Source organism: Somniosus microcephalus, chromosome 23 (assembly GCF_052327205.1).
Source record: "Somniosus microcephalus isolate GS21.2 chromosome 23, FLI_Smic_1.0, whole genome shotgun sequence".
NCBI classification, from domain to species: Eukaryota; Metazoa; Chordata; class Chondrichthyes; order Squaliformes; family Somniosidae; genus Somniosus; species Somniosus microcephalus.
The window spans coordinates 21,471,321-21,496,453 of record NC_141009.1 but is presented as its reverse complement, the minus strand read 5'-3'; the positions used below and the strand labels follow the sequence as shown (position 1 = coordinate 21,496,453).

Here is a 25,133-nt window from a genome sequence, read left to right as displayed (position 1 = left end):
TCTAGTTATTCTTACAATGTCAACAAAGCAGAGTTGAGCTGAAATAAGACCTTTTCAAGGTGGAGGCTTTTGAGGCTTTGAGTACCAGTGGGTTTGGAACTAAAGAAAGTGAGAACTGGCTGAGCAAGGATAATCAAGGTCCCAGAGCACTAATGATGGAGGGGGGAGACTGCAGTAATTAAGCTTTCAACCTGACGGATGAACACACACTACATGTTAAACAGTACTTCAAAGAACCAAGAACTTTTTCTGCAGCACTAAACTAAATCAATATGCTGTGCCTGCATGACTTTATCTTCTTCTCTATCCTACATAAAGTACTACATAATGGCACAGCCATTGCACAGTACGTTTTGTAATTCCAACGAGTAAGAGTCCAACTCATTTATTGTCTGTAGGGTTCATTAGATTTAAGACTCTGAAAGCTTTTCGGTCTAAAGCAATTATGCTGAAATCTCTGTGCAACTCCTCCATATTTTGCATTAAGATATTATATGACAAAGTCAATAATGTGTGCAGTAAAAACAAATTGTTATGAAATAGGACAAGTGCAATCCATTTCAAGATAACATTTTCTGGCACTGTGTCCAAAAACCTCATATTAAATGATTCCTTTATAATAAAAACATACGTGCATCCTGTAACAACGTGCATCCTGTATGTTGGCCTTCATAGCGAGAGGGTTTGAGTACAGGAACAAGGATGTCTTGCTGCAGTTGTACAGGGCCTTGGTGAGACCACATCTTGAGTATTGTGTGCAGTTTTGGTCGCCTTATCTGAGGAAGGATATTCTTGCCATGGAGGGAGTGAAGCGAAGATTCACCAGGCTGATACCTGGGATGGCAGGAATGACGTATGAGGAGAGATTGGGTCGATTGGGCTTGTACTTGCTGGAGTTTAGAAGAATGAGAGGGGATCACATTGAAACTTATAAAATTCTGGCAGGACTGTGCAGACTAGATGCAGGAAGGATGTTCCCGATGGTCGGGGGAATCCAGAACCAGGGGTCACAGTCTAAGGGTAAGGGGTAGGCCTTTTATGACAGAAATGAGGAGGAATTTCTTCACCCAGAGAGTGGTGAGCCTGTGGAATTCTCTGCCACAGAAGGCAGTAGAGGCCAATTCATTAAATATATTCAAGAAGGAGTTGGATATATTTCTTAAGGCTAAAGGAATCAAGGGTTATGGGGAGAAAGCAGGGACCGGGCACTGAACTTGGATGATCAGCCATGATCGCATTGAATGGCGGAGCAGGCTCGAGGGGCCGAATGGCCTACTCCTGCTCCTATCTTCTATGTTTACAACAGCTTCCATCAGAATCTTAACTTCTACAGGGCTGCATCCAGCTGCAGCGACCCTGGTGAGGAAACATTAACTGTTACATCTGTATATACTGTCCTGCACAGAAGTTAACTTTGCCGATGTTAATATACATGTTTTGCGCGTTCGTACCATGTTCTTCTGTCTGCTATCCTAACAGAGCTGTTAATATCGCAGACATGGGAATGCCATAGGAATTTATAAAGCATTCCCCTGCTAATATTGCCAACTGTAACTTCCACCTCTGGAACACCTTTTCCAGCCCGGTATATGGTTATAAATCAGTGGGAAGCATTGATAATGGACAACGCGACAACATTACCCACAAACCTGCCTCCCTGGAGCTGTATTTCTGTCACAAACCATCTGATAACTTCACAATGTTAAGTATTCATTTGCAGTTCACTAAATTTATGGGTTCTTATCAGCATGGAAATCAACTATAACAAACAACAACTTGGATTTATTTAGCACCTTTAACCTAGTAAAACGTCCCAAGGCGCTTCACAGGAGCGTAATTAGACAGAATTTGACACCGAGCCAAAGAAGGAGATATTAGGACGGGTGACCAAAAAGTTTGGTTAAAGGGGTAGGTTTTAAGGAAGGTCTTAAAGGAGGAGAGAGAGCTGGAGAGACGGAGAGGTTTAGGGAGGGAATTCCCAGGCTTAGCACGGCCACCAATTGTGGGGTGAAGGGGATTTTTTTTTAAAATTCGTTTATGGGATCTGGGCGTCGCTGGCAAGGCCAGCATTTATTGCCCATCCTTAATTGCCCTTGAGAAGGTGGGGGTGAGCCGCCTTCTTGAACCGCTGCAGTCCGTGCGGTGAAGATACACAACTATAGCCAATCAAAAACTGTTTTAATAACAAACAAACAATGAAATCTGTGCCAATCCGTGTCCCTGTACTTCCCCTGTGGGATCATAATGAACTAAGCAAAATAATAGCCGTACTAAACTGACAATAGCTGAACTGAAAGAAAAGGCCAAAAGCTTTCAGCCTACTCTTAATTTGGTTAGACTAAGGAAATAATGTTGATTAGTGCTATTTAAATAGTGTTTTATCACACTGCGTCTCATACAGCCCTCAGCTGCCTATTGTTCAATCTATTGTGGCATCACAACAATCAGTGAAACAGGAGATATGAACAGCAGAACTATCTCAAAGTCACAGTGCCTGCTCAGTGCTCTTAGCAAGAGCGTATCATTGACATATCGCAGCCCGCCAAGACAAAACCACTGACGGATTATTCCAGCAGGTGACTAGCAGGAGATAATTACATTTACAGTTTTTTTCTTTTGCAGTGGATTATAGGCTGACTACACTCTTGGAAAAATAAATTGGGGTGCCTTTCGTTCCGGGCACCCCATGTCAACATAAGCACTGTCACGTCAGGCCTTGCTTGGCAAGATGCAGGCCAGCTTACTCTACCGTGGCCCAACAACAGACCTTACCCCAAAGCTTAGATCAGCACTCCCTGCTGCACCCAATGTGACTTTTTCTGCTTCCCTGCACCAGCCATTCTTATGGTTTCTCAGAGTCACGCTTCCAATTTTGCACCAATTTGAGCTAAAATGTTGACAGTTTAATCCCCAAATTCGTTTCATATAAAACCCTTATGTGAGACGGGGGAGATTTCGATCACATTAGTCCGGACTCAGATCTCACTAATGAAATGACATTAGCAAATATACTGTGTTACTTAGCTCCTCGGTATTTAATATTATGCAAATGCATTTTATATATATATATATATATATATATATATATATACACACACACACATTTATAACATCATATGGAAATTTTAAACAGCATCAATATACTGCAACATTCTCTCATACAATGGAACTGGTAAGAATAAGGCTGCAAATACTGCAGCAAGTATCAAGGCAGTGTCAAGATTGTCATTTATTGCAATGACCCTTCAGTCAATGGCTAAACCTTGAGCATCCTCCAGATATTACAGTACAATTAAGGTTTGATGCGTTACAACTGCGTTAGTCATAATTATCTTGTGTGTGATTATATATTGATGGTCAACCTCCGATATAGGACTGGAACGCTTATGCTAGAATCAGACCATTTTAATGGCTGGGCTCTGAAGGCTGAGGTGCCTGATATATTGTACACAGTGCGCAGCAATTCAGGCATTTCATTTCCTTTCACATACATTAATAATAACCCACCTGGGAGGAGCCAGCTCTAACACATGGCTGGCTGCGTGTGATCAGGAGGCACAGTTACTGGGTATGTTCAAATTGTGCACCTCAGTAATGTAGGTTTTTTTTGCGGGGGGGGGGGGGGGTTCTTTCCTTTGAAGAAATATTTGGTTACACAAAATTTAACTAGTCATATAGGTCAAAAATAAGAGGCATTTTCATCTTTGATGAAACATAGAAACATAGAAGATAGGAGCAGGAGTAGGCCATTCGGCCCCTCGAGCCTGCTCCGCCATTCAATGAGATCATGGCTGATTATCCAAACTCATTACCCTGTCCCTGCCTTCTCCCCATATCCCTTGATCCCTTTAGCCTTAAGAAATATATCTAACTCCTTTTTGAATATATTTAATGAATTAGCCCCAACTGCCTTCTGTGGTAGAGAATTCCACAGGTTCACCACTCTCTGGGTGAAGAAATTCCTCCTCATCTCTGTCCTAAATGGCTTACCCCTTATCCTTAGACTGTGACCCCTGGTTCTGGACTCCCTCGCCATCGGGAACATCCTTCCTGCATCTAGTCTGTCTAATCCTGTTAGAATTTTCTAAGTTTCAATGAGATCCCCTCTCATTCTTCTAAATTCCAGCGAGTATAAGCCCAATCGACCCAATCTCTCCTCATACGTCATTCCTGCCATCCCAGGTATCAGTCTGGTGAATCTTCGCTGCACTCCCTCCATGGCAAGAACATCCTTCCTCAAATAGGGCGACCAAAACTGCACACAATACTCAAGGTGTGGTCTCACCAAGGCCCTGTACAACTACAACAAGACATCCTTGTTTAATGTAATAGCAAAACACTGCGGATGCTGGAAATCTGAAATAACAACAGAAAATGTTGGAAATACTCAGCAGGCCAGGCAGCATCCGTGGAGAGAGAAACAGAGTTAACGTTTCAGGTCTGGGACCCGTCATCAGAACTGGAAAAAGCTGGAGATGTAACAGAGACAGGAGGGGGGGGGGGGGGGCGTTAGGAGGGGAGGAAGGAATAGAAAGAACACCCTGTGCTTTTGTAAGAGGCAGGAAAGATAAAATGTTGCAAATGGGAATGGCAAAAATCATACTGCATGAAAAATGGGGGCAGGGATAATTATCTGAAATTGTTAAACTCAATGTTGAGTCCGGCAGGCTGCAAAGTGCCCAATCGAAAGATGAGGTGCTGTTCCTCGAGCTTACATTGAGCTTCATTGCAGCAATGCAATAGCCCGAGGACAGAGAGATCAGTTGCCTTCTTAACCGCCTGCTGCACCTGCATACTTACCTTCAGCGACTGATGCACAAGGACACCCAGGTCTTGTTGCACTTCCCCTTCTCCCAATCTATTGCCATTCAGATAATAAACTGCCTTCCTGTTTTTGCCACCAAAGTGGATAACCTCGCATTTATCCACATTATACTGCATCTGCCATGCATCTGCCCAATCACCCAACCTGTCCAAATCATACTGGAGTTTCTCGCCATCCTCCTCACAGCACACACGCCCACCCAGCTTTGTGTCATTTGCAAAGTTGGAGATATTACATCTAGTTCCCTCGTCTAGATCATTAATATATATTGTGAATAACTGGGGACCTAGGACCGATCCCTGCGGTACCCCACTAGTCACTGCCTGCCACTCGGAAAAATACTCATTTATTCCAACCCTTTGCTTCCTGTCTGCCAACCAGTTCTCTATCCAAGTCAGTACCATGACAATACTAACAGTCATTTTATTTTCTCTCCTAATGCAAATCACTAAACCGGTTATTCATAAAAAGGGATCATGATGCATACATAGCGCGCCTCACTTAAAAAATCTCCCAAGCTTAAATGTCACTTATAAATATTTGATCTCCATCTTAACAATTAGTAGAAGGTGTTAGTTTTTCTACTGACAGTTGAGTCAATGAATAATGCATGTCATAATGAGGAAAAACATGCATCATTGGTATAGTCAGTCGGGTCATAATATCTGTCACAATACTGTTTCCCCCACGCTCCCCCAGGCAAACAGTGAATTAATGAGGAAAGATAAAGTGAGATCTGCTGATGAGAAGGCTCTTCATTTTAGTACGATACAACGGATCATCCTCCGCCATTTCCGCTACCTCCAAAGTGATCCCACCACCAAACGCATCTTCCCCTCCCCTCCCCTTTCAGCATTCTGTAGGGACCACTCCCTCCGAGACACCCTAGTCCACTCCTCTATCACCCCCAACAGCCCTTCCCCTTCGCCTGGCACCTTCCCGTGCAAGCGCAGGAGATGTAACACCTGCCCCTATACCTCCCCCCTTCCCACTGTCCAGGGCCCCAAACACCTCTTCCAGGTGAAACAGCGATTTACTTGTACTTCTTGCAATCTAGTATACTGTATTCACTGCTCACGATGCGGTCTCCTCTACATTGGGGAGACCAAACGCAGATTGGGTGACCGCTTTGCGGAACACCTCTGTTCAGTCCGTAAGGGTGACCCCGAGTTTCCGGTCGCCTGTCATTTTAATTCACCGCTCCATTCCCACTCGGACCTCACCGTCCTTGGCCTCTTGCATTGTTCCACGGAAGCTCAACGTAAACTCGAGGAACAGCACCTCATCTTCCGATTAGGCACTTTGCAGCCTTCCGGACTCAATATCGAATTCAACAATTTCAGATCATAACCTCGGCCCCTATTACATTTTTACTTATATTTTTTTTCCACCCCTTTGTTTTGGGTTTTCCTTTCCCCCCCCCCCCACTTTCCTTTTTTTTTCTCTCTCCCATATGGCAGCTGTCTCTCTTTCTGCCAGTACACTTCACACCTAATCTGAGCCATCTTTTGTCCTCACTTGTCCTATCACCATCTCATCTGGTTTTGAATACCTCTTAATGTCTCTTTACTTCTTTTGTTCCCTCCCCAGCCCTCCTTTTGATCTATTTCATTTCCTTTCCAGTTTTGAAGAAGGGTTTCGACCCGAAACGTCGACTCTAATTTCTCTCCACGGATGTTGCCTGGCCTGCTGAGTTTTTCCAGCATTTTCTGTTGTTATTTCTTCATTTTAGTGTTAGCCTGTGAAGAAAGTTAGCGAAGACAATCCAAGAGAGGGAAGTTTCCACGCTAGTTATGGAATTAAGCTCTGCTCCAATAGGCTGAAATGGAGCTACACACATCACTAAACCTATGGGGTAAAAATTGGGTAGCGCCCCCTAATTTTAGCGCCCCGAAAAAGTTAGCACCCCCGCGGCCAATTTTCCCAGGTAGCACCCCAAGAGGGAGGAGAGGCGCTACTGGAAGCGCCCCGCATCCCTCTTGGGGCGTTGCAAGCCAATATCGCGGCGCAGCACTGCAGGCCTTCCTCCTCTTATTAAAGGGGAGGGGCCTGGCGCAGCGCGTCCCGGCGCCCAGCTGGGCTACCAGGGATCGGGAGTGCCGGCAAACAGAGAGCAGCCTGCACCCCGCGGGGCTTCATGGGGGCCGGGGACAGGTGCTGGCAGGCGGCCAGCAACAAAAAGTGGCCGCCCGCCACCTCCCCCTTTAACTAGTGCTGCCTCGGCCACCCAATATTACAGTCGGGGCGCGAGCGGGCCACTGCATTAACGGTTAGCGCCGCCGCTAACCTCCTGCTGAATTTTGCGGGAGGCGTTAGCGGTGCCGCGCCCAGGTGCCAATTGATTTGCGCCCCATTAGCGCCCTCTTAGGGTCCTTACGGGAGGCACAGATTAACCGAATTTAGCCCCCATAATCTTTTCATTTTTTTTTTTCCAAACAAGGAAAGTATAGGGGCTAGATTTTCAGTTGCTTGCGCCAGCAGTTAGCGCCTTAAGAGAAGTGATTTTCGGGCGCTATGCGTGTAGTGCCCGGGCGCAGCGCAGTTTGCGCCCCGCCCCAAATTAAGTTGCCCGCTAGCGCCAGCGCAAAGTTTAGCGGCCGCCCGGATGCGCGCGCAGAAAATGACGTCACATACTCGTGCAACGCCCTTTGGCCGCCCCGAATCCAAACTTCGGTCGGACCGCCCCATTGTGCGGCTGGCGTCCAGAGCGTTTGTAAAATGGAACGCAACACACCCTGGGGAGGACCTCCTCCTCCTCCTCCTCCTCCTCCTGCTGTTTTCCCCCCCAGACTCTGCCTTTGAAAAAAACACATGCACCCTTCCCCTTTAAGAGCTCACTGGCACCAGAGTGTCTGCCGTGCGCTGCGCCCAAGCTCGGGTGTTGCGCTCTGCACCGCCGGCTTAGCGCCTAAAGATAGTAGTGGAACGCCTCTTTTAGCGCTCCACCAACCTCTTAGGGCGAAGCCACTGAATTTCCGGCAACGGGGCGCTACTTTGGGGCGGGCGCTAACTTCGGGCGGGCGCTAAGGTTAGCGCCCCAAAACTGTCTATACTGAAAATCTAGCCCTAGATCTTTGTTCCTAGCTGGCATGTGTTGATGCATCAGAGCACCCTGCCAAGAAATGGGAGGAGCCAGGTTTGCACTGTCATTCCTGCACGGTTTCATATATCAGTCATCTCACTGGAGTGGAAGTGGTTAGGCAGGCACAAAGCAGATAAGGGTGCTTCCTGACAGGAACAAACTGGAAAATCAGTGTGCAAGTTGTACTGGGCCATGCTTGTGCATCCCCTGGCAGTCAAAGATGGGGCCGCCATTGACAGAGGTCTGGGGACAGGTTGTCCTCTACCATTCTTGGCCAGGGATATGGTGCATGACATGGGCACAGCTAAGAGAGTGGAGAAGAAAAGGAGATTATCCAAAAATCAACAAAAATTCCTTCCAATCTTTCAAACAAGGAACTTCAAGGTAGCATAGTGGTTCTGGACTAGTAACCTAGGACTAATGATCCTGAGACATAGTTCAAATCCCACCACAGCAGCTGGGGAATTTAAATTTGGTTAATGAATTAAATAAATCTGGAATAAAAAGCTAGAAACTAATAGATTGTTGTAATCACCCATCTAGTTCACTAATGTTCTTTAGGGAAGGAAATCTGCTGTCTGACCTATATGTGACTCCAGACCCACAGCAATGTGGTTGACTCTTAATTTCCCTCTGAAATGGCCGAGCAAGCCACTCAGTTGTATCAAAACTGCTACGAAAAACAAACTCTCTACCTAACAGCACTGTGGGAGTACCTTCACCATAAGGACTGCAGCAGTTCAAGAAGGCAGCTCACCACCACCTTCTCAAGGGCAATTAGGGATGGGCAATGAATGCTTGCCAGTGATGCCCACAGCCCGTGAATGAATATTAAAAAAAGGTCAACAATCTCCAGAGTTTATTTTTCATTTCGGCAGTGCCCCCATAGAACAACAGCTTCCATTTATATAGAGCCTTTAATGTAGGAAAGACGTCCCAAAGCATGAGCTTTATCAGACAAAACATGAGCTTTATCAGACAAAGTTTGACACCGAGCTAACTAAGGAGATAATGGGACTGGTGACTAAAAGCTTGGTCAAAGAGAGAGGTTTTAAGGAGCGACTTAAAGGAGGAGAGAGGTAGAGAAGCGGAGAAGTTTAGGGAGGGAATTCCAGAGCTTAGGGCCTTGGCAGCTGAAGGCACAGCAGCCAATGGTGGTACGAAGAAAATGGGGGATGTGCAAGAGGCCAGAATTGGAGGAGCGCATAAAATGACATAAACAGCCATTTATGCCATTTCTCTGTGGCTTCTCCCAATCTTTCACCAAAGTCATGGTGGGAAATCAGGTCACTCATCCCCCACCATAGAAATTCTGGGCCAATGTATTTTACTGTTAACTATTCCTTCAACTTTAACCTACTGGCCACAATTAGTTACTATGATGAATCGTAGAACCGTACAGCACAGAAAAAGCCATTCAGCCCATCAAATCTGTGGACACACCAATCTTCACTGACTTCAGTTCACAGACCGAAGCTCCAGTGTCAATAAGAGACAAATTTTTCCTTTAGCATCCAATAGCATTTTGGGTTTTATAAATCGGGTATAAAGAGACAGAGAGTAGGGATAATCAGTAGGTATTCAAATTGGCAGGATGTGACTAGTGGTGTCCCGCAGGGATCTGTGTTGGGGCCTCAACTATTCACAGTATTTATTAACGATTTAGCTGATGGGAAAAGAAAGTCATATATCCAAATTTGCCGATGACACAGAGATAGGTGGCATTGTAGATGAAAGCATAAAATTACAAAGAGATATCAACAGATTAAGTGAATGGGCAAAACTGTGACAAATGGATTTCAATTAAAGCAAACGTGAGTTCATCCACTTTGGACTTAAAAAGGGTAGAACAGGGTACTTTCTAAATGGTGAAAAGTTACAAACAGTGGAGGTCCAAAGAGACTTTGGGGTCCAGATGCATAGATCATTAAAATGTCATGGACAGGTGCAGAAAATAATTAAAAAGGCTGATGGTATGCTGGCCTTTATATCTGGAGGACTAGAATACAAGGGGGTAGAGGTCATGCTACAGCTATACAAAACCCTGGTTAGACCACACCTGGAGCACTGAGAGCAGTTCTGGGCACCACACCTTAGGAAGGATATATTGGCCTTGGAGGGAGTGCAGCGTAGGTTTACCAGAATGATACCCGGACTTCAAGGGTTAAGTTACGAGGAGATATTACACAAATTAGGGTTGTACTCCCTAGAATTTAGAAGGTTAAGGGGTAATCTGATCGAAGTTTGCAAGATATTAAGGGGAAAAGATAGGGTAGATAGAAACTATTTCCGCTGGTTGGGGAGTCTAGGACTAGGGGGCATAGTCTAAAAATTAGAGCCAGAGCTTTCAGGAGTGAAATTAGGAAACACTTCCACACACAAAGGGTGGTAGAAGTTTGGAACTCTCTACTGCAAACGGCAATTAATGCGAGATCAATTGTTAATTTTAAATCGGAGATTGATAGCTTTTTGTTAAGGGATATGGGCCAAAGGCGGGTGTGTGGAGTTAGGTTGCAGATCAGCCATGATCTCATTGAATAGCAGAACGGGCTCGAGGGGCTGAATGGCCTACTCCAGTTCCTATGTTCAAGAGCAAGGAAGTAGTGATAAATTTGTACGAGACACTGGTTAAGGCACAGTTATATAATACTGTATGCAGTTTGAGGCAACCAGTTTTAGAAACAACATGAAGACCATCCAAAGTGCATAGATTCACCAGAATGATACAAAGGACGAGAAATTACATTCATGAGAGGGTCACTTGAGATACTGGGATTCTTTCGGCTGTACCAGGGAAGGCTAAGAGAGAATTTAATTGAGGGATTTCAACTTATGAAGGGTTTTGATAGAGAGAATAAGGAAAAGGTTCTTCCTCTGGCTGGGGAGTCAGTGATTACATTTAAAATTGTTACTCTGAGAGCGAGGAGAAATTTCTTTATGCAAAGAGTTGTTTTGAGCATAGAATGTTTTACCACAAGGAACAGTTGAAGCAGACACCATTGCATCCTTTAAAGGAAAAGTGGATAACCATTTGAACCAGAAGGCACTGGGCTCTGGGGAGAGTGCAGGGCAGCGGGTTAGTTTTAGATTGTCATTAGAAAAAAGCTAATAAAGACACGATGAGATGAATGGCCTCCTTCTGTGCTGTAAGCTTCTCTGGTTCTCTGGTTCCACGTCAAATACATGAGAGTGAGCTAATGGGAGAAACCCCATCTCATAGTTCAGGTCAACAATTGTCACCTGAATTTCTAATAAAATTATTGCTTTTTAAAAGAGCTATATGTACTGATCATCTTTTTGCACGAGTACTATTTTGTTTAGCCCCTTCCCAAACACACTTCAAGGATCATGGAACCTGCATGCACATATTAAACTCTACGGAAAGCATTAATCCTCCCTCAGGCAAAAGTAGTCTTTATATATATTTGTGAATACTGCCAACGGCCCTAATTCACATCCAAGTGGCTGTTATTATAGGACAGAGGGGCCACAGGTGAGTCATAACTGAAATTTAAAACCAGTTATCAGGCAATGATTTGTACTCCATTTACTCACTTGTGACTATGGCCGTGGCTCAGTGGGCAGCACTCTTGCCTCGGAGTCAGAAAGTTGTAAGTTTAAGTGCCACTCCAGAGACTTGAGCACAAAATCTAGGCTGACACTCCCAGTGCAGTACTGAGGGAGTGCTGCACTGTCGGAGGTGCCGTCTTTCGGATGAGACGTTAAACCAAGGCCCCGTCTGCTCTCTTGGGTGGACGTAAAAGATCCCAAGGCACTATATCGAAGAAGAGCAGGGGAGTTATCCCTGGAGTCCTGGCCATTAGTTATCCTTCAATCAACATCATTAAAACAGATTATCTGGTCATTATCTGGTCTGTTTGTGGGACCTTGCTCTGTGCAAATTGTCTGCCATGTTTCCTACATTAAAGCAATGACTAAATTTCAATAAAGTACTTCATTGGCTATAAAGTGCTTTGGCGGTCCCGAGGTTGTGAAAGGCGCTGTATAAGGAAGGCAACAGGGAGGACATTGGAGTAAATAAAGTCTGCAAGTGACAGTTATTTTTCTCAGATGTTATTGTGTATATCCAGAATTTTCTACTTTTATTTCATTTAGGGTTATCAAAGTAATTAATAATATGAGATTAACTGCTACAATGAACATAGCCCGCATAGGAGTGTCGCATCCTTTTTTAAAGCACCTTCACTAATGGCCCTGAATTTCCGATCGGAGGCTTCCTGCGGGCAGATGCCTCCAATCGAAAAAAATCTGCGCACTTACCCGCTGGCTCCGTAGGTCCCAAGACTTCCGATCCTGGGCCTCTCCTGGTCCGCGCGCGCAGAGGCCCAGGTATCCCAGGGACACAGGTGGTTCGCAAGCGCCCCTGGGATCATGTGGGCCAATCAAAGAAGGGAATCCCCCTTCACACTTTTGACCGGACTTTACGCACAGAACTGTCAAAAGTATGAATGGGGATCACATTTAAAAACACAGTTAAACATTAAAAAAAAAAAAATTTAATCACATATTTAAAATTAGTTAAAATTACATTAAATTAAATATCTTAAACAAAAATTCAATTTTTTGAAAAAAATAATTAAAGTTTTTTGCAGGGCTAAAAATAAACATACCTTTTTTAAAAGTATATTAAAATTATAAACGAGTGAAAGAATTTTTTTTTTTTTAACGCTCTGCTTTTACCAGGCGTAAGATTTTTAAAGGCTTTCAGCGGGCGGAGGTTGTGCAGAAAGCGGAACTCCCTGCCCGCAGAGGCCCTTTTCCCGGCAGATCATCTGTCAAGAGGATTCTTGACAGATCGCAAGAGCCGGGTTTTAGCGCATGCATGCCTGAAACCGGCACTCGCGCGGCCCCTACAGGCACGTGCACACCTCGTACGCACCCGTGGGGGTCACAAAATCCGGCCCAATGTGTTCCACTCTGGGTGATATCAGAATATCCCCAATATTACGGCGATTAACAGGCCACAATCAGTACTCTGGGTGCAGATGAAGCAGGAGGGTTATTGCAGTCAATACCACACTACTTGGGAGCCAGCCAAAGAGAGAGTGTTTTAACAAGGTGTCCAGCACAATGTGGTTCTTTTTCATTATTGCAAATCCTATAGAAGAAGCCCTCATTAGGAGCACTGCTTTGCCAGCCTTCCAATCTTATTGATTGGGTTTTCAACTGAATCTGGCCAGCTGAAGTAGTGGCAAACAGTAAAGCCATTAATTTTATTTCACAATCATAAAAAAAAACCTAATTGTGTATAACTTTGGATATTGCTGTTGGGTGCAGTCTAGAGTTGGACAGACACAGACTGAACAAATGGAAATATGCAGGGTGTGCTGCACATAGGAGTTCCAGGAGACCAAAGACAAGCACCTACAAGAGTACATAACTTCCAAAATACCAGTGATAAACACTCATTTATTCAAGACTATTCCCATTTAGTTTTGCTGCCACAAAAATATAATTTGAACAGCCATCTGTACAGTAAAGGTGAAGACACCCCCCTGTCAACAAAGTGTCCATATGGGAAATCCTTCTTCTGCTGCTCAAACCTTCTGGCCTCGGCCCTGTGTTAACATAAGAACATAAGAACATAAGAAATAGGAGCAGGAGTAGGCCAATCGGCCCCTCGAGCCTGCTCCGCCATTCAATAAGATCATGGCTGATCTGATCCTAACCGCCAATCCACTATCACAGGACTATCTCCTGAATCTAACAGAATTAGACACACGAAACAGGAGCAGGATCAGGCTACACGGCCCCTGGGCCCGCTCCGCTACCCACAGGGCCATAACCGATCCGAACTTAGACTCATGTCCAAATTCCTGCCCACTCCCCGTAACCCTTAATTCCCTTTTCTTCTAGGAAACTGTCTATTTCTGTTTTAAATTTATGTAATGATGTAGCTTCGACAGCTTTTTGGGGCAGCATATTCCATGGACCTACCACCCTCTGAGTGAAGTAGTTCCTCCTCATCTCAGTTTTGAAAGAGCAGCCCCTTATTCGAAGACTATGCCCCCTAGTTCTAGTTTCACCCATCATCGGGAACATCCTCCCCACATCCAACCTTCTCCCATCCTTCCAGCCACATCTACTTTTCTCACACTATTTTCTTTTGACCACGTTCTCCGCACCTTCCTACCAGCTGTCTCTATATGTCTCCTGCCCAATTCTTATTCCTCCTGGCTGACTCCACTACCCGACTCGCATGCTTACTGACTGCCTTCATATTTTCTTGGTCCAATTTTCTGTCTTACCAGCTGTCTCCGAGTGTTTTCCACCATATTCTCTTTCCTCAAAGCTGTTGCCCTATCGTCCCCACATAATTCTTTTTCCTCCCACTGTCTCTGTATGTTCCCCATCTAATTTGCTTTCCACTTGATGGTCTCTGTATATTCTCTCCCCATTTCTCTCCCTACCCCCATCCCCTCAACTCCCCGCCCAGCTATCTCCATACACTTGCCTAATTTTCTTATCTACAGAATGTCTTCTTATAAACAAACATATTGGTAGCTTCTCCTGTGCCTCCCTGCTTCAATGGTTCCTTCATTGCAAGGACAAAGGGGGGAAAAAGTAAAGAAGGTTTACAGAAAAATATATTTAAAAATTATTTTATATAAGCCATTATCACGTCTCTCTGAAACAAATCAAAGTGGTTCACATACAATGAACTACTTGGAAATGTTGTTTTATAGGCAAACACGGCAGCCATTTTGCATATAGCAAGATACCACAAAAAGCAATGAGGTGAATGACTAGTTAATCTATTTTTGGGGGTGTTGGTTGAAGGAAGCATTTTGTCTAGGGCATTTGGAGAATTCCTGTTCTTCTTTGAATAGTGCCACAGAATCTTTAAGGTCAACTTGAACCGGATGTGTCTCACCTGAAAGACAGCACCTCCAACAATGCAGCATTCCCTCCTTAGTACTTCATTGGAGTGGCAGCCTAAATTATGCGTACAAATCCTAGAAAGGGGCTTGAATCCACAACTGTCTAACCCAGGCTACCAGGTGAACCAGCTGACACGAGGGTAAGTTCTTCCTGCTGCAGGCTCCTGGCACAGAGCTCATGTATCAGAAAACCACATAATAATAATTCAACTTTATTGTCATTGTACAATGCACAAGTACATGAACAACGAAATGTGATCTTGCAAGCTCCCATGAGTCCAGTACAAATAACATTAACATTAAACGTAAATAGCACCGTCCTGGGAGAAGCAAAGCCGCTGCGTCTGTGCGCGCCGCCATTCCATTTCCACCATTCCTTCTGTCCGACAATCTTCAGCCCAACGCCCGGGCCTGCTCACCAGCCGCCCCTCCCGGGGCTCCTTCCGTGACCTTCTCACCAACCGCCCCTCCTTGGGTGCTCACAATTTTCCATCCATTAGGATCAATTGACAGAATATCATGGTTTCCCGATATGCCCCGTACGGCGGGAATGCACAATCGGAACATTTACCTTCGTGTTGAAATTAAAAAGGAAAGCTAGATCAAGAAGAAGTAAAATCCTAAGAAATCTAATGTCCTTTAGGGAAGGAAATCTACCGTCCTTACCCGGTCTGGCCTATATGTGACTCCAGACCCACAGCAATGTGGTTGATTCTTAACTGCCCTCTGAAATGGCCTAGCAAGCCACTCAAGGGCAATTAGGGAATGGGCAATAAATGCTGGCCTTGCCAGTGACACCCACATCCCGTGAACAAATTTTTTTTTAAATGAGAGGGGAAAACAGAAAAATAACAACCGAAGGCAAATCGGAACTCTGGCCACGTGAGCAAGGTCCTAGGAATCCCCTTTAAGAGAGCATCGATCGGTGCATTTACTGAAAGTCAGCAACATGTAAAACAGTTTTAGCAGACGGTAGTTTTAGATCAGCAATGGTTTGAAACATTTGAATGTGGTAAAGTAGTCCTTTACTCTTCACGGCTTGTTTTAGAGCTCTGTCTACAGTGTGAGTTTATGTGTGGACAGCGAGTCTGAATAATGTTTGTATCTGCTGGCCGCTGCATTGTATGAGTGAGAGCTCATGAACTGGCACAGTGCCCCATTATTGCTGCACAGTTTAAAAAAAACCATCTCAGCAAAGTGCGCAAGCCGTTGATTACTTCGGCCCATCACTGCTGACTGAACCTCCCCCTCTCAGGATTGAGAGCAGAAAGATCAGCTCCAATGATGGTGGTCGTGAAATGCGTCCACTTCCAGCTTCCCCACCGGTTTCCGATTTTGAGCGGACGACTTTGACAGAAACTAAGATGATTATTTTTGAGCTCTGTCAAAATGTAGCAAAATCTAAAGACATGCTGTTTCTAGCAGCTTTGCAGACTTCAATTAGGCAACGCACGGCATCACCCATCTGACAACATGCAAATCTCTCGTGTGGGGCGAAGGGCGTTGTGTTTCTGATCATAGTTCAGGGAGGCATTTGTTACAAATGAGATAATCACACGAATGGAAATAATCTAAGAACACTAACGGTTCCAGCTGTGAGGAGAGATTCCAGCTGTGCTAATGTTTTGAAAACTGCCAGCCACAGGAACTGATTCACACTGATTGGTTGCTGCAGTCACATTATTATAAAGCGCAATTTCTTCTCAGAAAGCATCATTTCTGGCAGCAGAGCCGAGGTAAACAGAACTTGTCTTTCGGGACTCAACATGCACAAGGTGTACGCTATTCCCGGGTAATATGTAATGAAATAGAACCCAGTATCACTACAGTTCAGATCATTTGGTGCTATACCCCTGCATCACAGACAAGCAATCATCCTTACGTTAGATGTAATCCCTTCCCACTCTGAAGCTAAACATGTCTTATCTGCAATAACAACAGAAAATGCTGGAAAAACTCAGCAGGCCAGGCAGCATCCGTGGAGAGAGAAACAGAGTTAACGTTTCTGCAGTTTGCTGTGATTTTTGAAAACACTCTGAGCTTGAATAAAATACCAGCATTCTTTTGGTTTTAATTCACTCTTTACCTCTGCAGATTTGTGCACCATTTTACCCATTTTTGTTGGCATTCTGTTTATGATGACAGTACTTTGAGTGCATCAGCTACACTGCCCATATAAAAAAGAGTCCGAATATTTTCAAACAATATATTATGAATTTGGTTCCACCGATTCTACTATGTTTCACGGTTGAGCGGTCTAGAATGAGGGGCGTAGATGCAAGATTAAATATAAGAGGTTTAGGACAGCGAGTAGGAGGAACCATTTTTACACCGAGTTGCTGTGAGGCCGTCGAATGCACTACCGGAGTTAGTGATTGAAGCAGAGACCATGTCAGCAGTGAAGAATAGCTAGATGGCTGGTCGAAGGAAAGAGGAATGAAGGGATGAGAGAATCGGGCAGGAATGTGGGATTAGGACTACTGCTCGTGTGGAGGATAAACATCAATATGGGGCTGATTGGGCCGAACGGCTATTTCTGGGATGCAATTTCTATGTAATTCTTTCAGCCATATCCACAAGCCAAAACATGGCTTGAGTCAATCGGCTGGATTTTGCCAATGGGGAGCTTTTGGAGGCGGGGCTCCCACTTGTCGAGTTTCAGTCCCGCCTCCATCAACTTCTGGCCAACCCACGCTATTTTCCCTTGATTGACCTAGTTAAGCCCGCCCAGCGGGTTTAGCAGGCCAATTAAGGGAAAGCCGGTTACAGAGAACGTCAACGTATGAAGTTTCTTTCATCTGTCAAAAATATGCCATTTTCCCAGCAGTCCCGCCTCCAAACCCGCCTTCCCAGGGCTGGCAAAATCCAGCCCCATCTCTCTTTATAGAGACGGTAGTTTTGAACATCCGAAGAGCCGATGAAGGATGGGCTGGCTTTGTGGAAGTGGAAGAGTTGATTTTGTGTTCCCGATGCGAGAGCTGCCAGGACCACAGGAATCAGAGCAGGTCCACAATTGTGAGGTGGGCTGATCTTGCCAGGTTTTGTGAGGTCAGCCCCTAAAACTCATTATAACACGCTCCGTGTGCAGGTTCCAGGCTGGATGTGGGGAGCCAGGACATCTGGCAAGGCAACAGCTCTTAAAGGGCTGCTGCTGGCATTTCAAAGAAGCATCTTTAGATCAAGCAGCACACTAAGACATTCCACCACCAGACTTAGCATGAGGCGGCAATCACAAATTTAACAGAATTAAGGCAGGGGTATGTGGGAGCTTTTGGGAGACAAAAATAGATGGTAGAGTTTTGTCTGCATTAAGCTGGAGGAATTTTTGATTTGTGCAAGACTTGATGTTAGATCGTCAGTTAGAAAGTTTAACAACCGTCATCAAATCAAGAGAAAAGAGGAAAGATAAAGCTGTATATAGTCAGGCACGTCAACCTGTGCTCCCAAGTGAAGTCACCAAGGGAAATCATAAAGACAATGAAAAGGAAAGGACTGAGGATGGAGCCCTGGGGGCTCCCCGCTGGTAAAATGTGGTCAGTGGAATCAAAGCCATTGGAGAAGAAACCAGATAATATGTAGTGCCATTATTGGGACAAGTATAAATGGAACAAGACGAGACAGGGCTGTTATAAATCTCATCATTCATCAAGAAACTACTCATGAAATAACGCTGGATGGCCAGCTGGTGGCGCCGTCCAAGAAGTATAAATACTCGGGCGTGGGCCCAGCTTTCCCAGGGACATTCTGTAATACAAGGAGCTAGTGAAGTACAACTAGACCTCCATATTCTGAAACAAGTTGATTAAAGCCTCGCTTTATGCTCAAATCAAGTGCATAGTGAGTTTTATTAGGTCAATTTAATCAACTGCTCACTAATCCAGGCCTGACATGAGGTTCAGTTTTTGACAATCGTCTGCCTCTATGTCAACCTGTTGTTCAATGATTGGCCCATAGCGTGGCCTTAACAAGCAAATCCATTGGCAGCATAGGCGCACCAATGTCAGTGTTCTCGCTCAGGCCAACATCCCCAGCATCGAAGCTCTGACCACGCTCGATCAGCTCCGATGGACAGGCCACATCGTCCGCATGTCCGATACGAGACTCCCAAAACAAGTGCTCTACTCAGAGCTCTGACACGGCAGGAGAGCCCCAGGTGGACAGAGGAAATGCTTCAAGTACACCCTCAAAGCCTCCTTGAAAAAGTGCAACATCCCCACCGACACCTGAGAATCCCTGGCCCAAGACTGCACAAAGTGAAGGAGAAGCATCCGGGAAGGCGCCAAACACCTCGGGCAGGATTTTCATTGGGCCGTGGAGGCGGAATTGGAGGCGTGTGAGGGGTTAAAATTCTGAAATCGGGGGGCACGAACCCATCCCGCCCCAACCCGCCTCCGTGCCAGTTTCAAAGGAGGCGGGTACCCGACCCGTACTGGGACCCGCCTCCCCAAGGTGGGAAGTGGATTAGTGCCAATTAACTGCCTGTTAACCATTAGTTACCAGGCAGTTTTTAGCCTAATCCCTATTTTCATTGGTGAAATGTGGGATTCCCGACGGCTCCAAACTACGCCAAGTTAGCAAGGCCGTCGGGATGAAGGGCTTGGAGGGGTCGAGATATCCGGTGTTCGGGTGAGTGATGGGTGCATGAGTGAAGAGGTAAGTGTGTTTGGTGTGTGTAAAGTGTTTAAAGAAGTTTTACTTACATGTACTTACCTTTACAGCCTTCCTTCCTTCAGGTCTCGGGAGTCCCTCATCTCACCGGCACAGAAAGCAGAATGGCTGCGATCTGTCAAATATTGCAGCATTCAGCTTTCTGTTCCGGGGAGATCTCTAAATCATCCTGAGAGGAAGGAATTAACTTGGAGTACAGATTGTCAGTGTTTGACAGCTTCAAACAGATGTGAAACGCTGATATTTCATCTGTCAAAAGGTCTTGACAGATGAAATGTCAATCTGTGACGTCACCTGTTGCCGGGTGGCCCTTAATTGGCCTGCTGAGCCCGCTGGGCGGGCTCAACAAGGTCAATCAAGTCAAAATCACGTGGGTTGGCTAGAACTCGATGGAGGCGGGACTACAACCCCGAAAGTTGTAGACCCGCCTCCTACCCGACGACTCAATGAAAATCCAGCCCCTCGAGTCTCTTCGCCGGGAGCAAGCGGAAGCCAAGCGCAAACAGCGGAAGGAGCGCACATCAACCCAAGCACCCCATCCACCCGCCCCTTCAACCACCGTCTGCCCCACCCATGACAGAGACTGTAGGCCCCGCATTGGACTCAGCAGCCACCTGAGAACTCAGTTTTAGTGTGGAAGCAAGTCATCCTCGGTTCCGAGGGACTGCCTAAGAAGAGAAGAACAAGCAAAAATCAGCTCTTTACCCCAACTTCTTGATACTGTCCATAAATCCATTTTGGAAGAGCAGGAATCCCCAGAGCAGACAGCTATCTACTTCAATCCACCACTTTATTCATGTTTACCTCTTAAAACAAATTGATGAGCAAATAAAATAGCCTGGCAGGAGTTTACTGTGAGCGCATTAACCAGTGTGCTAAAAATAGCACCTCTAGTCGATTCCCTACATAGCAGGGATTTCTTTTTGGTGCAGGGGAAGAAACGTATATCATTTTATCAAAGGTTTTGCAGCAGCTTTTAGTGGTATTGAGGAGAATTTAGGTTTTTAAATCACCTATCGCCTCAGCATTATTTCCTCCTGTTCACCACATCTTGAATTAAACACAGCTGAAGTCATTTATTGCAGCAGTTCAGAGGGGAAGTCTGAGCAATCACTGTACAATTGACGGTGGTTGCGGGGTTCTAATTCTAGAATGACAGTATTTTTAATATCATCACAGCCTACGGCATTAAAAGTGCTGGCTGGATACTACTTACTCAGACACCACAACATCTGCTGCAGTAATGGGTGCTCTTCTGAGCTTGGAGGCTGAGGCAGGTTTCGAGGGAAGATTAGAGGGATCTTCGCTCTGTTTTCTATCCGTGCTATGTTTGACCTGGTGTGCTTGATGCTGCTGCAGAGGGCCTGAAGGAGAATGTGTTTCGCTCACAGAGCACTAACGCGATGGGCAGAAAATACAACAAAACAATTTAAGAGTCGAATCATTTTTGTTCATTCTGTTAACGTAACAAAGTTGAGTTACTGGCCCCCAGAAACTATCATAATAATAATCACAGATGAATTTTAATACTGAGCCACCTACATATCATGGATCGGAGAATCAAGTAATTAATTAAGAACGCGTTGCCAATTTAATCTTTCAGAAATATGTCTGGGATCGTGTTTCAGTTTTAAATAATCTTACTGGCTGCCACAGGGGGCAATAAGAGCCAAGAGATACATTAAGTCTCACCCTCTGCAAATTCAACATCATTTCACTCCCACCAAGCTCCGAATGTTCTGTCTCTGCTGTTTTTAATAACACAATTCTATTACAAGCTGAGCAAGTTGTCTTTTGAGGCTAACAGACCCTTTAACAACTAAAACAGTTTGCCATATTTTATTGCACCATATTAAACAATCTCCAGAAAATGTCCATAGCTGCAATTCTGGAATCCTAACACAAAAAAATTCTTTCGCCATCCAAAACTGTGTTTTATATTCTACACGGCATCACCGGCGCACAACAGCATCACCTTGCAGTAAGTTCAGGAGAGCTATTTAATTAAATACTGGATGTTTAATAAACCCCATTAAAACAAAAAGCTCAGCCTAAGTAAAATCTCAGTGAACTAGCTGTGAGGGAATGCTTGATCTGCAGCAGATAACAGCAGAGACAATGGTTATGATGGTGAGAGTACCAGCACAATGTGATTGTCTCATAATTTCCCCACCAACCGTCAAAAAACACAAACACCAGAACTTCACACGTGATATGCAGCCAATGAGACATTGTTGGCATTCTCGTTTTTGCCGTGGTCAATTATTTTAAATTGGTTAACAGATTGAACAAAATAGTGGCGAGGAATTCAGACAAGTGTGTTATGTGCTTGTACGCTCGTGCCCATGCCATAGTTTCAAGGGCTCACATAACTTAGGCCACAGGCTTTTTCAGTATTGCAACTTCTAAGAGAAAATGTCTGCCCATGAAATGGGCTCAAGTATCAAGTGGTTGATTCAAAAGTTCCCACTCAAATTTCTCTCCACGGATGTTGCCTGACCTGCTGAGTTTTTCCAGCATTTTCTGTTGTTATTAGAGATAACCATCCTGCCTACAGAAGGTTTACCAGCTAGTTACCCCTATAGTGGCATGGTTAGGAGATTGGTTAGGCAGGAGAAGACAGAAAGTAGGGATAATGAGTATGTATTCAAACTGGAAGGAAGTGACTAGTGGCATCCCACAAAGATCTGTGCTGGGGCCTCAACTATTCATTATATTTATTAATGATTTAGACAACACAATAGATAGCCATACATCCAAGTTTGCTGATGACATAAAGATTGGTGGTATAGTAAGTAATGTAGACGGGCGCATAAAATTACAAAGAGACATTGACAGATTAAGTGAGTGGGCAAAACTGTAGCAGATGGAGTTCAACGCAGATAAGTGTGAGGCTATCCATTTTGGACCAGAAAAGGATCGATCTGAGTACTGTATTATTTAAATACTAGGAAAGCTAGGAACAGTGGAAATCCAAAGAGATTTAAGGATCCATGTACACAGATCACTAAAATGTAGTGGTCACATACAAAATTATAATCAAAAAGGCTAATGGAATGTTCGCCTTTATAACTAGAGGGCTAGACTATAAAGGGGAGGAAGTTTTGCTACAGCTGTACAAAGCCCTGGTTAAACCACATCTGGAGCACTGTATACCGTCTGGGCACCGCACCTTACAAAGGATATATTGGCCTTGGAAGGAACGCAGTGCAGATTCACCAAAATGTTACCAGGACTCCAAGGGTTAGATTATGAGGAGAGATTACATAAACTAGGCTTGTACTCCCTGGAATATAGAAGGTTAAGGGGTGATTTGATTGAGGATTTTGAAAGGTATTGATAGGGTAGGTAGAGAGAGACTTTTTTCTGCTGGTGGGAGAGTCCAGGACAAGAGGACACAACCTTAAAATGAGAGCCAGGCCATTCAGGAGAGAAGTTAGGAAACACTTCTACATGCAAAGGGAGTTAGAAGTTTGGAACTTTCTCCCACAAAAAGCTGTAGATGCTAACTCAATTAATAATTTTAAGTCTGAGATCGATAGATTTTTGCTACCCAAGGGTATTAAGGGATGCGGAGCCAAGGTAGGTGGGTGGAGCTAGGATACAGATCAGCCATGATCTCATTGAATGGTGGAACAGGCTCAAGGGGCTGAATGGCCTACTTATGTCCCTATGGTTATTTTGGTGGTTATCCTCACCATAAACTTTCATTTTCTGCACTAACTTAGATGGCAGGCCAACTAAACTAAGGTCAAACCTTAGATTTCCGCCATGGTGTCAGCTTGGCTCACTGCCTCTCGCCTCAGAGTGCTTAATCGAGGCTGGCGCTAAAAGTGTCGTACTGAGGAAGTGCCGCATCATCAAAAGTGCCGTCTTTCAAATAAGACGTTGAACCGAGGCCCCGACTGCCTGTTCAGGTGGATGTACAAGATCCCAGGGCACTCAGTCGAAGAAGAACAGGGAGTTCTCCTGGTGTCCAACCAACACCACCAAACTAGATTAACTGCTCATTCACCTCGCTCGCTGTTTGTGAATCCTTACTTCAAAAGTAATTCAAGGGCCATGAAGTACCTGGGAATGTTTTGAGGTGCTATATAAATGAAAGTTCTTTCTTTTGATACTGGAAGGGGCCTATATAGTGAATAATGCAAACTGGCAGATAACCAGGAGTTCCCTATAATTAGCCTGCCACAATGAGTTTTTAAACTTCTGATTAATCTTATTCCAATCAGATAGTCAAGTTCCCAGCACGTGCAGGTAAGAGCCACATCTTTCCATTTTAATGTGGAGATATTCAGCAAACTCCTGCTGGTCTCGAAAGCCCAACTGTTGCTGAAGCCCAACCTTGAAGCTGCATGGATAGTAAATTCCAACAGCCGCTGTTCATCCTATAACTGCTGGCCCTGCCGGATCAAGAGTCCAGAATCGGGGGAAAATCCATTAAAATGCATTACAGTAATCCCTCCCCAACCGCGGGGGGTACGTCCCTGAAAACACCCGTGGTTAGTAAAACCGCGTTTGGCAAATACAGTATAAATGTTCAAATAACACAATAAAAAATATAAAAGCAATAAAATCATGTTATTTACCTTAATCCTAAATTAAAAACCGCGTATACGCAAAATTTACTGCCGCGGTTGGCAAAAGTTGTCGCAGAGAGGAAACCGTGTATACTTGAAATCCGCGTATGGCAAAACCGCGGTTGGGGCGGGATTCCTGTATTAAAATATATTGGTTTACGCAAAACAAAGTTGGAAAATTCTAAAAAAAAATTGGAGTGTGGGGGAGGGGAGGGGAGGGCAGCAATCACAACACGGAGCTGCCGCGTGACCGATCACTCAAATGGTGGCTAAGGCAGCCAGAGTGGCACTCGGGGCTGCCCTGATAGTGCTGTTATATCAGAAGACTCCAAAGGAGGTCTGACTGGGGACTTCCTTAAACTGCGCAGAAGAAGGTGACAGATGGTGGACTAGTGCAGTCAACAGATTGACAAGTTGTTCTCCAACTGTGCCCGGCCAGTTTACATACAGTGATGCAAGAAAATAAGGTCACAATGCAGCTGATGAAAGCCAAAATTTTGCAACATCGCCAACTTTTTCTGGTACTCTTGTCTCCTGCCTCTCGAAGCATTCTGGGGACGGTAGTGTAACGGTTATGTTACTGGAACAGTAATCTAGAGGCCTGGACTAACGATCCAGAAAAACATGGGCTAGAAATTCAGCTCTGTAGCTGGCCAGTTTTTCCAAAATGTGTCCAAAGTGGCGCCGTGCCGTGCCGCACAGTTCTGGTGTTTGCTGCGCCGGACACCATCTTGGTAAAGGCCAAACAAGAGGCGTCCTTTACCCACGTCTGAAGCAGGCTCTAGGCCTTTAAAATATGCAAATAAGGTGCCTAACGTACACTTTTACTCCTTCTTGCAACTTCCTCAGTTTCCTTTTAATAATGAATTATTTCACTGGAACGTAAAACTCCTGCTCACTGAAATGAAGCTTACATCTTGTTGTCATATAAAAAGCAGTCAAAAATAAGTTACACCTGTTAACAAAGGCTAAGTAGGTCATTTCCAATTATTAATCTATTTAACTGGTTTTATATCAATCAATCAGATAGCTGGTTATTATTTTAATATTTTCTTCTCCTGACCCCTTCTTGGGTC

The 25,133-nt window shown here is 44.8% G+C and overlaps 1 protein-coding gene and 1 long non-coding RNA gene across 4 annotated transcripts in view; both read right to left on the bottom strand.

Moving 5' to 3' along the window:
• The window catches only part of garnl3 (GTPase activating Rap/RanGAP domain like 3), a 484,279-nt gene that overhangs the window by 432,938 nt on the left and 26,208 nt on the right, over positions 1 to 25,133 (bottom strand). The gene's annotated exons all lie outside the window — the stretch shown is intronic.
• LOC147101726 (uncharacterized) lies at positions 15,002 to 24,190 on the bottom strand. The gene is made up of 2 exons (XR_015073399.1): positions 24,067 to 24,190; positions 15,002 to 15,380 (listed from the first exon to the last, which is right to left on the bottom strand). It is a non-coding gene; the product is annotated as an uncharacterized LOC147101726 (long non-coding RNA).